Here is a 15,703-nt window from a genome sequence, read left to right as displayed (position 1 = left end):
TGTACCTTCAACCATTTCTGAGTGATCCCAAAGCTCTAGTCCTGCTAGAAATTTTGAATTTTTGCTGAGGCATGACTTGGAATACCATATTAAGAGGCTGCATGTAGGTGTTATTGGGTGGAAACCCCAGGTTCTTACTCGCCATGACTCGTTTTGGCCAATAAACAAGAGACAGAGGTGAGAGAACAAGAAAGACCTTTAATTCATTGTACAAGGAAATAGAGTCAATCAGAGCTACTGCTACCAAGACTGCTTGCCAAGGGCAGGCAGGGAGATTACTTCTAAAGGGGCTTACAAGCAGGGAGTTCATACAAGTTATATCAGCAACATTCTTAATCATAATTCACAGGCTTAATGGGGTTTACATAGAACCTCCAACCAAAAACAGGATTCAAATGCAAAGCTGGTGGGGGGTGGCATGGGCATCAGCAAAGGAAATGATTTTTCAATACAACACTGTAAGGGAGGAAGTCCAGTAAAGAATACAGCACTGTGGGGGCTCTGCCTCATAGGGGCACTATACCAAACGAGTAAATCGAGCAGGTAGGCCTGCATTCCCACGTCAGGGGCTTTAGTATCCTCTGTTGTTGTTTTTGTGTGCCGTGGAGTCAATTCCGACTCATAGTGATCCCAGGTGACAGAGTAAAACTGTCCCATAGGGTTTCCTGGGCTGTAATCTTTACAGGAGAAGATTGCTAGGTCGTTTCTCCTGCGGAGTGGTTGATGGGTTTGAACTGTTGACCTGTCAGTAAGCAGCCAAGCACTCCACCACTGTGCCACCAGGGCTCCTTATTCTGACTCATAGCGACCCTAAAGACAGAGTAGAGCTGTCCCATAGGGTTTCGTAGGCTGTAATATTTATGGGAGCAGATCACCAGGTCTCTTCTACCACAGGGTGGCTGATGGGTTACAACCGCCAATCTTCTGTTTTAGCAGGTGAGCACTTAACCATTGTACCACCAGGGCTCCTTAGTATCCTCTACATGTCTTCATTTACAGAATAACTCTAATGAAATGCTGTGGTAATGGGACTTATCACTCAAGAACACTACTCTTAAGGTATTTATTATGAAATGAAGGAGGATAAAAAAACACTAACACATAGGGATGACTCCACGGCACCTAACAACAACAACACAACTGAATGTGTATGAAAACCACACACTTGCTAGTTGCTAAAACTTGTCTCAGCAGAAAAGGCTGGGAATTACTTGAAAACAAATAATTTCAGGGGGTAATAGATTCTAGATTTGAGTACATGGAGCTCAAAGCACTATTACCTATATTTACTCTCAGTATGATTTTCTTGTAGATTAGGAAGGCACTACAGCACTCACCATTGTTCTGACTGTTGGATTCATAATTAAATGCTGACGTTCAATTTTCTTCAAGTAGAAATTCAGATTTCATTACAACTTCCAACGGACTTTCAGGTTTGCAATTTTCCACACCGCTCCCACCACACATGGGCACGTACACGCACGTGGGCTTGTGCACACTCATGCACGCACACACCCCACAGATAAGACACTACTATTAGATGACTTTTCCTTCTTTAATTTAGTGCTGTGCTGTGTGTTGTATTTGTTAAGAGAATTCCCAAACTGGCAGGCTTCTGATGAGCAAAGCAGTGGGGACCAAGATTCTGCAAGACAACTGGTGAACTCACAGTAGCCAAGAAAGTAGAAACAAGGGGGGACATCAGGCCAAATCCAGAAGATGCGCATATTAATATTCTCCTTGCCCTGAAGCCTCTGGGTGCAGGACAAGAAGCTAAAGGAGAAAGGTATATTGAAGAAGCACTGACCACACGTCTTCCCAGACTTACGTCTTTCAGTATGCTGCCAGGTTTTACCAAAGAACGAGCTCTCTGGATAAAGCTCCCCAGCTCTTAAAAATGGCCTCGTCGGCAACACCTGCATCTCCCTTCCTGTATCACCAGATATAGGGCTTTGCTACAGGGCACAAGTGATCCAACTAAAGGAAGCTACAAACAAGCAGCTTAGAGGGCAGGATGCAGAAAATGTCAACAGATTATTTCAATTAGGCTATCTTACAATTTAAAAAAGACTTCGAAGCTAAAGCCCACATTCAAGTTGGCTTTTCTTGACATGGCTAAAATGTTCACAGAAACAGACCACCATAGAAATGCTGAGGACATTTTTCAGAAAGTGTTGTGCTTGAAGAATGCTGAAAATGAGCCACAGCAAGAGATTCATCACCACTATGGCCATTTCCAGGAATTCACAAGAAGCCTGAAGATAAAGCAATTAGTCATTAATTTAAAAGGTAAAAAAATAGAAAAAACTCAACGCTTTAGAGAAATTGCCTAAAAGACAAATTCATTGGAATGTATGTGTTGTGGAAAGTTTCAGCCTTCTTGGGCTCATCTACAAATTGAAAGTAGAAGCAAGAAGAGCCCTGGTGTGCTGTGAGAGGGCCCTGGCTGCTGACTTGCACACTATGTTTTGAAATAGAGGTCACCATTACTCTTTAATGTGCTTGTAACTAAACATAACAACAATCTCTCCTGTTGCTGCCCTCCCAAAATGTAAATGATGAAATAAAAAATAGTTCGAGAGGCGGAGCCAAGATGGCAGAATAGACAGACGTTTCCGGCGAGCCCTCTTTACAACAAAGACCCAAAAAAACAAGTGAAACGAGTATATTTGTGACAAGCTGGGAGCCCTGAGCATCAAAGACAGACTTAGACGACGAACTGAGGGGCAGGGGAAGGAAGAGACCATTCAGAAGTGGAGAGGAGTGACTGGACCTGAATCGTGGGGAGCGCTCAGGCACCACTCCCAGAGCAGTGGTGGCAGTGGCCGTGGCAGCGGTGGCGGCCTCGGACTAGCTTTTGGCCACAGTTTCCTCAGGGAGAAGCAGCCAGCCACACAGCCTACACACACCTCCAGAACCTGAGGAGAAGGGCACTCTCAGCAAAAGCTAAGTACTTGTGTATATTTTACCCCGCCACCCCCACCCCCAAGCCAGCTTCAGCGGCTGAATCCCTGGGCCTGAGGTCGACCTTGGTGAGTACCTTGAGCCATCCTCCCGGCCTTGGGGAAGGAAAAATTTGCAATTGGGGGGAAAGGATAATTTGCTAGCTCCATTAACTGGGGGAGCTCAGGACAGAAGCGGCCCCTGTCCAGGCATAAAACATCTGTGGACCTTGAGCACCCTTCCCTTCTGCATGGACCTATGTGGGCTTATTTCGGGAGAATAGGCCCTTGTTGGCAAACTCCAACCATTTCAGCCGTGTGGTGGAGAGGTGGGTGTTTGACGTTTGACATTGCTTTTCCTATTGAACAAGGTCCTCGCCTATCCACATCAGGGACCTAAGGACTGCTAGCTCCACTCAGGTCACCCAGCCACCCGCGACAGGGGTCCAAAGATAACTGGTACCTCACAGTCCTTACAACCCAAAAGTGTGGGTGCCCATGGTCCCTCTGCAGAACCCACCCACCAGCACACTGTAGGGAACAGAGACACGTTTTCCTCAGAGACACTTGGGGGTTGGTTCTCAGCCCCCTGCCTTGTTCAGAGCGTGACCCCCTGCTGCAATCAGATACCACTATATATGCCAATCGCCCCTGCCCCTCTAAGACTGTAGGACAGAGCCTGTGCCACACACTTGATATCAGCTACCTGGAAATCTGAGCTGAATTCATACAAGAAAACTGAATGGACTCCTAGATTGATATACCTGAAAACAGCTCTAGCCAGCTGGGGACAGGACACCAGAGTTCCAAAGGTGAAAATAATCAAGCTAGCTCACTCAAGCAACCCACAGGGGTATACCAAAACAAAACAAAGCAAGCAGCTATGACACAGTAAGCAAGCATAAACTAATACAATAACTTACAGATGGCTCGGAGACAACAGTCAATATCAAGTCACATAATGAAACAGACCATGATCACCTCAACAGGCTCTCAAAACAAAGAATCCAGGGATCTTCTAAATGAACGTGCACATTCCTGGAATTACCAGATGCAGAATACGAAAGTTTAATATACAGAACCCTTCAAGACATCAGGAAGGAAAAGAGGCAATATGCAGAACAAGCCAAGGAACGCACAGATAAAGCAACTGAAGAAATCAGAAAGATTATTCAGGAACATAATGAAAAGTTTAATAAGCTGGAAAAATCCATACACAGACAGCAATCAGAAATTCAGAAGATTAACAATAAAATTACACAATTAGATAACTCAATAGAAAATCAGAGGAGCAGAATTGAGCAAGTAGAAGCTAGAATTTCTGAACTCAAAGATAAATCACTTGGCACTAATATTTTTGAAGAAAAATCAGATAAAAGAATTTAAAAAAATGAAGAAAACTTAAGAATCATGTGGCACTCTATCAAGAGAAATAACCTACAAGTGATTGGAGTACCAGAACAGGGAGGGGTAAGAGAAAATACAGAGAGAATTCTTGAAGATTTGTTGGCAGAAAACTTCCCTGATACTGTGAAAGATGAGATGGTATCTATCCAAGATCCTCATCGAACTCCACATAAGGTAGATCTGAAAAGAAAGTCACCAAGACTTATCATAATCAAATTTGCCAAAACCAAAGATAGAGAATTATAAGAGCAGCGAGGGATAAATGAAAAGTCACCTGCAAAGGAGAGCCAATAAGAATAAGCTCGGACTACTTGGCAGAAACCATGCAGCCAAGAAGGCAATGGGATGACATAACTAAAAAATTGAAGGAAAAAAATAGCCGGCCAAGAATCATATATCCAGCCAAACTGTCTCTTAAATAATGAAGGTGAAATTAAGACATTCCCAGATAAACACAAGTTTAGGGAATTCATAAAAACCAAACCAAAACTACAAGAAATACTAAAGGGAGTTCTTCGGTAAGAAAATTAACAATATCAGGTATCAACCCAAGACTAGAACACTGGGCAGAGCAACCAGAAGTCAACCCAGACAGGGAAATAAAAAAAAAAAAAGCAAGATTATTAAAAAAAAAAAAAAGCCCCAAACAGTGTAGCAGCAATGTTATTATATAAAAGAAGACAACATTAAAATAATAAACAGGGACTAAGAAATGTAATCATACACCTTCCATATGGAGAGGAAGATACGGTGATACAAAGAAATTAAAGTTAGGTTTAAATTTAGAAAAATAGGAGTAAATAATGAGGTAACCACAAAGGAGACAAACTATGCTACTCATCAAAATCAAATACAAGGGAAAAATACAGACTCAGCAGAAACAAAATCAACAACAACAAATACGAGGAAAGGACAATATATAAAGAAAATCTACTCAGCACATAAAATCAGGTGGGAAAAAGAAGCTGTCAACACACAAAAAAAGACATCAAAATGATAGCACTAAATTCATACCTATCCATAATTACCCTGAATATAAATAAACTAAATGCACCAATAAAGAGACAGAGAGTGGCAGAATGGATTAAAAAACAAGATCCGTCTCTATGCTGCCTACGAGAGACACACCTTAGACTTAGAGACACAAATAAACTAAAACTCAAGGGATGAAAAAATATGTATCAAGCAAACAACAATCAAAAAAGAGCAGGAGTGGCAATATTAATTTCTGACTAAATACACTTTAAAGTTAAATCCATCATAAAGGATAAGGAAGGACACTATATAATGATTAAAGGGACAATACACCAAGAAGATATAACCATATTAAATATTTATGTACCCAGTGACAGGGCTGCAAGATACATAAAACAAACTCTATCAGCATTGAAAAGTGAGATAGACAGCTCCACAGTAATAGTAGGAGACTTTAACACACTACTTTCGGTGAAGGACAGGACATCCAGAAAGCTCAGTAAAGACACGGAAGATCTAAATGCCACAGTCAACAAACTTGACCTCGTAGACATATACAGAACACTCCACCCAACAGCAACCAAGTACACTTTCTTTCCTAATGCACATGGAACATTCTCCAGAATAAACCACATATTAGGTCATAAAGCAAGCCTTAGCGGAATGCAAAACATTGAAATATCACAAAGCATCTTCTCTGACCATAAGGCCATGAAAGTGGAAATCAATAACAGGAAAAGCAGGGAAAAGAAATCAAACACTTGGAAACTGAACAATACCCTGCTCAAAAAAGACTGTATTATAGAAGACATTAAGGATAGAATAAAGAAATTCATAGAATCCAATGAGCATGAAAACATTTCCTATCAGAACCTTTGGAACACAGCAAAAGTGGTGCTCAGAGTCAATTTACATCAATAAATGAACACATCCAAAAAGATGAAAGCGCCAAAATCAAGGAATTATCCCCACAACTTGAACAAATAGAAAGAGAGCAACAAAAGAAACCCACAGGCACCAGAAGAAAACAAATAGTAAAAATTACAGCTGAACTAAATGGAATAGAAAACAGAAAAACAATTGAAAGAATTAACAAGTCCCAAAGCTGTTTTTTTGAAAAAATTGATAAACCACTGGCCAGACTGACAAAAGAAAAACAGGAGAGGAAGCAAATAACCTGAATAAGAAATGAGGGGCGATATTACAACAGACCCAACTGAAATTAAAAGAATCATATCAGATTACTATGAAAAACTATACTCAAACAAATTTGAAAACCTAGAAGAAATGGATGAATTCCTAGAAACACACTATCTACCTAAACTAACACAAACAGAGGTAGAACAACTAAATAGACCCAGAACAAAAGCACAGGTTGAAAAGGTAATCAAAAAACTCCCAACAAAAAAAAGCCCTGGTCCAGTAGGCTTCACTGCAGAGTTTTACCAAACTTTCAGAGAAGAGATAACACCATTACTAGTAAAGATATTTCAGAGCACAGAAAAGGATGGAATACTCCCAAACTCATTCTATGAAGCCAGCATATCCCTGATACCAAAACCAGGTAAAGACACCACAAGAAAAGAAAATTATAGACCTATATCCCTCAGGAATGTAGATGCAAAAATCCTCAACAAAATTCTAGCCAATACAATTCAACAACATATCAAAAAAAGAATTCACCATGACCAAGTGGGATTGATACCATGCATGCAGGGATGGTTCAACGTTAGAAAAACAATTAATGTAATCCACCACATAAATAAAAGTCAAGAATCACATGATTTTATCAATTGATGCAGAAAAGGCATTTGACAAAGTTCAACACTCATTCATGATAAAAAGTCTCAGCAAAATAGGAATAGAAGGAAAATTCCTCAACATAATAAAGGGCATTTATACCTAAGCCAACAGCCAACATCACCCTAAATGGAGAGAGCCCAAACATTCCCACTGAGACTGGGAACCAGACAATGATGCCCTTTATCACCATTCTTATTCAACATTGTGCTGGAAGTCCTAGCCAGAGCAATTAGGCTAGATAAAGAAATAAAGGGCATCCAGATTGGCAGGGAAGAAGTAAAAGTATCTCTATTTACAGATGACATGATCTTATATACAGAAAACCCTAAGGAATCCTCCAGAAACCTACTGAAACTAATAGAAGAGTTCAGCAGAGTATCGGGATACAAGATAAACATGCAAAACTCAGTTGGAGAGTTCCGGCCAAGATGGTGGACTAGGTAGACACTACCTCTGATCCCTCTTGCAACAAAGACTTGGAAAAACAAGTGAATCGATCACATACATAACAATCTACAAACCCTGAACAACAAACACAGATTTAGAGATGGAAAACGAACAAATAAGGGGAAGCAGCGACTGTTTTCAGAGCCTGGAGCCAGCGTCCCAGTCAGGAAACCTTGGCGCCGGGCTTCTGGGCCCAGGGGAGCTGAACTCAAAAATCTTGTGACGGCGCAAACAAGGGGCGCAGCCCTACCCCCCTGAACTGACCCCAGGAGGGGGCCCAGCTGGTCCGCGCGGGCAGCATGGCGAGCGGCTGGTGGGAGAAGTCCCCAGGAGGCAGTGACTGGTTTTGGAGCCGGGAGGGCAGCGTCCCAGCCGGGGAACCTTGTCGCTGGGCTTTGAACTGGCAGCAGAGGATCTGACGGCGGCTTCAGCGGGTCAGACCCCCGGGGGCAATCTCCACACAGCCAGCACACGTAGGCGACATGCCCCTCGGGAATCTCAGATAAAATAGTCATTCCAAGCAAGACAAGCAACTTTGGCTATATTCGGAGGTGCTACTCTCCTATCTCTCTGAACCCTCCCCCACCCTTCCCAGGCGGCTTCATTAACATCGGAATTTCCTGAGCCAGAGGGAGAACGGCTCCGGCTCCGTGGCGGCTTTGCTTTACCCCCCCTTTTTTTTTTTGGTCTTTTCCTAACCCATTCTTCTGGCCTGAGAGAAGCAACCACAAAAAACCCAGGGCCAAAAATCCATCCCTAATTGGACTAAAAACACATAACCAGCTACAGCCAAGCATATATGATCGAAATCTTGGACTTTCATCCTTACAGGGCACAAGGTGGCGGTTATAATCCAAAGGCAGTTCTGATAGGGATCTGGCTGCATTTTTTTTTAGCGGATTTTCTGGAAAAACAAGTTTCCCAGGTCTGATATCTCTGCTTATTCAACATAGCCCTAACTGACGCACAACAGGGAACTGAGGTCTGAAGCTACCCCCACACCACCTAGCCTCTTGCCTTAGGGGTCTAAGGAGGGTGACACCTACCAATCAGTAGAGGTACTTGCATTGGGGGCCTAAGGTACAGCTGCAGTACCCTCCCACCAAGGTGCTATAGGAATAGAGACACACCTACCTCACTGACACTTGGGGGAAGCCTGTCAGAATCCTGCCCCTCCAGAGGGTGAACCCCAGCTGCTAATAGAATCTGGTGCAAACAGCTATCACCACTACTTCTCGAGGTGGATAGGTGTTAGGGTGCAGCACACACTTGATGACCCAAAATCAGATTCTACTCAAGAATAGTGAATAGACTCAGGCATATATATCTGGCAACAGCCCAAACCAGCTGGTAATAGGTCATAAGTAAGTCAAGGGCTACAACAAACAAGACAGCACAATCTAGTAGCCCACCCACGTATATTGAAAGAAAACAAAACAAGATAAGACTCAGTGAGCAATTATAGAATAAACCCCTACTAAATTTTTTTTTTTTTATATCTTAGTGATGGCTCGGAGACAGCAGTCGATATCAAACCACATAAAGAAGCAGACCATGACAGCTTCTACAACTCCCCAAACAAAAGAATCAAAATCTTTCCCAAATGAAGATACAATCCTGGAATTATCAGATACAGAATATAAAAAACTAATTTACAGAATGCTTCAAGACATCAGAAACGAAATAAGGCAAACTGCAGAAAAAGCCAAGGAACACACTGACAAAACAGTTGAAGAACTCAAAAAGATTATTCAAGGACATAGTGGAAAAATTAATAAGTTGCAAGAATCCATAGAGAGACAGCATGTAGAAATCCAAAAGATTAACAATAAAATTACAGAATTAGACAACGCAATAGAAAGTCACAGGAGCAGACTCGAGCAATTAGAATGCAGACTGGGAAATCAGGAGGACTAGGGAATTAACACCAACATAGCTGAAAAAAAATCAGAAAAAAGAATTTAAAAAAATGAAGAAACCCTAAGAATCATGTGGGACTCTATCAAGAAGGATAACTTGTGTGTGATTGGAGTCCCACAACAGGGAGGGAGGACAGAAAACACAGAGAAAATAGTTGAAGATCTGCTGACAGAACACTTCCCTGACATCATGAAAGACGAAAGGATATCTATCCAAGATGCTCATCGAACCCCATTTAAGATTGATCCAAAAAGAAAAACACCAAGACATATTATCATCAAACTTGCCAAAACCAAAGATAAAGAGAAAATTTTAAAAGCAGCCAGGGAGAAAAGAAAGGTTTCCTTCAAGGGAGAATCAATAAGAATAAGTTCAGACTACTCAGCAGAAACCATGCAGGCAAGAAGGGAATGGGATAACATATACAGAGCACTGAAGGAGAAAAACTGCCAGCCAAGGATCATATATCCAGCAAAACTCTCTCTGAAATATGAAGGCAAAATTAAGATATTTACAGATAAACACAAGTTTAGAGAATTTGCAAAAACCAAACCAAAGCTACAAGAAATACTAAAGGATATTGTTTGGTCAGAAAACCAATAATATCAGATACCAGCATAACACAAGGTCACAAAACAGAACATCCTGATATCAACTCCAATAGGGAAATCACAAAAACAAATTAAGATTAATTAAAAAAAAAAATGCTCAAAACAGGGAATCATTGAAGTCAATATGTAAAAGATCACAATAATCAAAAAGAGGGACTAAATACAGGTGGCATAGAACTGCCATATGGAGAGTGATACAAGGCGATATAGAAGAATACAAGTTAGGTTTTTACTTAGAAAAATAGGGGTAAATATTAAGGTAACCACAAAGAGGTATAACAACTCCATAACTCAAGATAAAAGCCAAGAAAAAACGTGACCACTCAACAAACATAAAGTCAAACACTACGAAAATGAGGATCTCACAGTTTACTAAGAAAAACGTCTCAGCACAAAAAAGTATGTGGAAAAATGAAATTGTCAGCAACACAGATAAAAAGGCATCAAAATGACAACACTAAACACTTATTTATCTATAATTATGCTGAATGTAAATGGACTAAATGCACCAATAAAGAGACAGAGAGTCTCAGACTGCATAAAGAAACACGATCCGTCTATATGCTGCCTACAAGAGACACACCTTAGACTTAGAGACACAAACAAACTAAAACTCAAAGGATGGAAAAAAATATATCAAGGAAACAATAAGCAAAAAAGGAGCAGCAATATTAATTTCTGACAAAATAGACTTTAGGCTTAAATCCACCGCAAAGGATAAGGAAGGACACTACATAATGATAAAAGGGACAATTGATCAGGAAGACATAACCATATTAAATATTTACGCACCCAATGACAGGGCTGCAAGATACATAAATCAAATTTTAACAGAACTGAAAAGTGAGATAGACACCTCCACAATTATAGTAGGAGACTTCAACACACCACTTTCGGAGAAGGACAGGACATCCAGTAAGAAGCTCAATACAGACACGGAAGACCTAATTACACCAATCAACCAACTTGACCTCATTGACTTATACAGAACTCTCCACCCAACTGCTGCAAAGTATACTTCTTTTTCTAGCGCACATGGAACATTCTCTAGAATAGACCACATATTAGGTCATAAAACAAACCTTTGCAGAATCCAAAACATCGAAATATTACAAAGCATCTTCTCAGACCACAAGGCAATAAAACTAGAAATCAATAACAGAAAAACTAGGGAAAAGAAATCAAATACGTGGAAAATGAACGATACCCTCCTGAAAAAAGACTGGGTTATAGAAGACATCAAGGAGGGAATAAGGAAATTCATAGAATGCAACGAGAAGGAAAATACTTCCTATTAAAACCTCTGGGACACAGCAAAAGCAGTGCTCAGAGGCCAATTTATATCGATAAATGCACACATACAAAAAGAAGAGAGTCAAAATCAGAGAACTGTCCCTACAACTTGAACAAATAGAAAGCGAGCAACAAAAGAATCCATCAGGCACCAGAAGAAAACAAATAATAAAAATTAGAGCTGAACTAAATGAATTAGAGAACAGAAAAACAATTAAAAGAATTAACAAAGCCAAAAGCTGGTTCTTGGAAAAAATTAACGAAATTGATAAATCATTGGCTAGACTGACTAAAGAAACAAGGGAAAGGAAACAAATAACCCGAATAAGAAACGAGAAGGGTCACATCACAACAGACCCAACTGAAATTAAAAGAATCATATCAGATTATTACGAAAAATTGTACTCTAACAAATTTGCAAACCTAGAAGAAATGGATGAATTCCTGGAAAAACACTACCTACCTAAACTAACACAATCAGAAGTAGAACAACTAAATAGACCCATAACAAATAAAAGAGATTGAAACGGTAATCAAAAAACTCCCAACAAAGAAAGCCCTGGCCCGGATGGCTTTACTGCAGAGTTCTACCAAACTTTCAGAGAAGAGTTAACACCACTACTACTAAAGGTATTTCAAAGCATAGAAAATGACGGAATACTACACAACTCATTCTATGAAGCCACCATCTCCCTGATACCAAAACCAGGTAAAGACATTACAAAAAAAGAAAATTACAGACCTATATCCCTCGTGAACATAGATGCAAAAATCCTCAACAATTTCTAGCCAATAGAATTCAACAACATATCAAAAAAATAATTCACCACGATCAAGTGGGATTTATACCAGGTATGCAAGGCTGGTTTAATATCAGAAAAACCATTAATGTAATCCACCACATAAATAAAACAAAAGACAAAAACCACATGATCTTATCAATTGATGCAGAAAAGGCATTTGACAAAGTCCAACACCCATTTATGATAAAAACTCTCAGCAAAATAGGAATTGAAGGAAAATTCCTGAACATAATAAAGGGCATCTATGCAAAGCCAACAGCCAACATCACTCTAAATGGAGAGAACCTGAAAGCATTTCCCTTGAGAACGGGAACCAGACAAGGATGCCCTTTATCACCGCTCTTATTCAACATCGTGCTAGAAGTCCTAGCCATGGCAATTAGGCTAGACAAAGAAATAAAGGGCATCCAGATTGGCAAGGAAGAAGTAAAATTATCTCTATTTGCAGATGACATGATCTTATATACAGAAAACCCTAAGGAATCCTCCAGAAAACTACTGAAACTAATAGAAGAGTTTGGCAGTCTCAGGTTATAAGATAAACATACAAAAATCACTTGGATTCCTCTACATCAACAAAAAGAACATCAAAGAGGAAATAACCAAATCAATACCATTCACAGTAGCCCCGAAGAAGATAAAATACTTAGGAATAAATCTTACCAAGGATGTAAAAGACCTATACAATGAAAACTACAAAGCTCTACTACAAGAAATTAAAAAGGACATACTTAAGTGGAAAAACATACCTTGCTCATGGATAGGAAGACTTAACATAGTAAAAATGTCTATTCTACCAAAAGCCATCTATACATACAATGCACTTCCGATCCAAATTCCAATGTCATTTTTTAAGGTGATAGAGAAACAAATCACCAACTTCATATGGAAGGGAAAGAAGCCTCGGATAAGCAAAGCATTACTGAAAAAGAAGAAGAGAGTGGGAGGCTTCACTCTACCTGATTTCAGAAGCTATTATACAGCCACAGTAGTCAAAACAGCCCGGTATTGGTACAACACCAGGCACATAGACCAGTGGAACAGAATTGAGAACCCGGATATAAATCCATCCACATATGAGCAGCTGATATTTGACAAAGGCCCAGTGTCAGTTAATTGGGGAAAAGATAGTCTTTTTAACAAATGGTCCTGGCATAACTGGATATCCATTTGCAAAAAAATGAAACAGGACCCATACCTCACACCATGCACAAAAACTAACTCCAAGTGGATCAAAGACCTAAACATAAAGACTAAAACGATAAAGATCATGGAAGAAAAAATAGGGACAACCCTAGGAGCCCTAATACAAGGCATAAACAGAATACAAAACATTACCAAAAATGACGAAGAGAAACCAGATAACTGGGAGCTCCTAAAAATCAAACACCTATGCTCATCTAAAGACTTCACCAAAAGAGTAAAAAGACCATCTACAGACTGGGAAAGAATTTTCAGCTATGACATCTCCAACCAGCGCCTGATCTCTAAAATCTATATGATTCTGTCAAAACTCAACCACAAAAAGACAAACAACCCAATCAAGAAGTGGGCAAAGGATATGAACACACACTTCACTAAAGAAGATATTCTGGCAGCTAACAGATACGTGAGAAAATGCTCTCCATCATTAGCCATTAGAGAAATGCAAATTAAAACTAGGATGAGATTCCATCTCACTCCAACAAGGCTGGCATTAATCCAAAAAACACAAAATAATAAATGTTGGAGAGGCTGCGGAGAGATTGGGACTCTTATACACTGCTGGTGGGGATGTAAAATGGTACAACCACTTTGGAAATCTATCTGGCGTTATCTTAAACAGTTAGAAATAGAACTACCATACAACCCAGAAATCCCACTCCTCGCAATATACCCTAGAGAAACAAGAGCCTTCACACAGATATATGCACACCCATGTTTATTGCAGCTCTGTTTACAATAGCAAAAAGCTGGAAGCAACCAAGATGTCTGTCAATGGATGAATGGGTAAATAAATTGTGGTATATTCACACAATGGAATACTACGCATCGATAAAGAACAGTGACGAATCTGTGAAACATTTCATAACATGGAGGAACCTGGAAGGCATTATGCTGAGCGAAATGAGTCAGAGGCAAAAGGACAAATATTGTGTAAGACCACTCACTATTATAAGATCTTGAGAAATAGTATAGACTGAGAAGAACACATACTTTTGTGGTTACGAGGGGGGGAGGGAGGGAGAGGGTTTTTTACTGATTAATTAGTAGATAAGAACTGCTTTAGGTGAACGGAAGGACAACACTCAATACATGGAAGGTCAGCTCAATTGGACTGGACCAAAAGCAAAGAAGTTTCCGGGATTAAATGAACGCTTCAAAGGTCAGCGGAGCAAGGGCGGGGGTTTGGGAACCATGCTCTAAGGGGACTTCTAAGTCAATTGGCAAAATAATTCTATTATGAAAACATTCTGCATCCCACTTTGAAATGTGGCGTCTGGGGTCTTAAATGCTAACAAGCGGCCACCTAAGATGCATCAATTGGTCTCAACCCACCTGGAGCAAAGGAGAATGAAGAACACCAAGCTCACACGACAACTAAGAGCCCAAGAGACAGAAAGGGCCACATGAACCAGAGACCTACATCATCCTGAGACCAGAAGAACTAGTTGGTGCCCGGCCACAACCGATGACTGCCCTGACAGGGAGCACAACAGAGGACCCCTGAGGGAGCAGGAGATCAGTGGGATGCAGACCCCAAATTCTCACAAAAAGACCATACTTAATGGTGTGACTGAGACTAGAGGAATCCCGGCAGTCATGGTCCCCAAACCTTCTGTTGGTACAGGTCAGGATCCATCCCCGAAGACAACTCATCAGACATGAAAGGGACTGGACAGTGGGTAGGAGAGAGATGCTGATGAAGAGTGTGCTAATTATATCAGGTGGACACTTGAGACTGTGTTGGCATCTCCTGTCTGGAGAGGGGATGGGAGGATAGAGAGAGTTGGAAGCTGGCAAAATTGTCACGAAAGGAGAGACTGGAAGGGCTGACTCATTAGGGGGAGAGCAAGTGGGAGTACGGAGTAAGATGTATATAAACTTATATGTGACAGACTGACTTGATTTGTAAACGTTCACTTGAAGCTCAATAAAAGTTAATTAAAAAATCAGTTGGATTCCTCTACACCAACAAAAAGAACATTGAAGAGGAAATCATCAAATCAATGCCATTTACAGTAGCCCTCAAGACGATAAAATACTTAGGAATAAATCTTACCAGAGATGTAAAAGACTTATACAAAGAAAACTGCAGTACACTTCTGCAAGAAACCAAAAGAGGCTTACATAAGTGGAAGAAAATACCTTCCTCGTGGACAGGAAGACTTAACATTATAAAAATGTCTATTCTACCAAAAGCGATCTATAGATTTAATGCAATTCCAATCCAAATCCCAAGGACATTCTTTAATGAGATGGAGAAACAAATCACCAACTTCCTATGGAAGGGAAAGAGGCC

The 15,703-nt window shown here is 40.4% G+C and overlaps 1 pseudogene; it reads left to right on the top strand.

Moving 5' to 3' along the window:
* Positions 1-902: 902 nt before the first annotated feature.
* Positions 903-10,240, top strand: LOC111750364 (interferon-induced protein with tetratricopeptide repeats 1B-like; annotated as a pseudogene).
* Positions 10,241-15,703: the final 5,463 nt, after the last annotated feature.

This window comes from Loxodonta africana, chromosome 16, assembly GCF_030014295.1.
Source record: "Loxodonta africana isolate mLoxAfr1 chromosome 16, mLoxAfr1.hap2, whole genome shotgun sequence".
NCBI lineage: Eukaryota > Metazoa > Chordata > Mammalia > Proboscidea > Elephantidae > Loxodonta > Loxodonta africana.
This window is presented reverse-complemented; position numbering and strand designations above follow the sequence as displayed.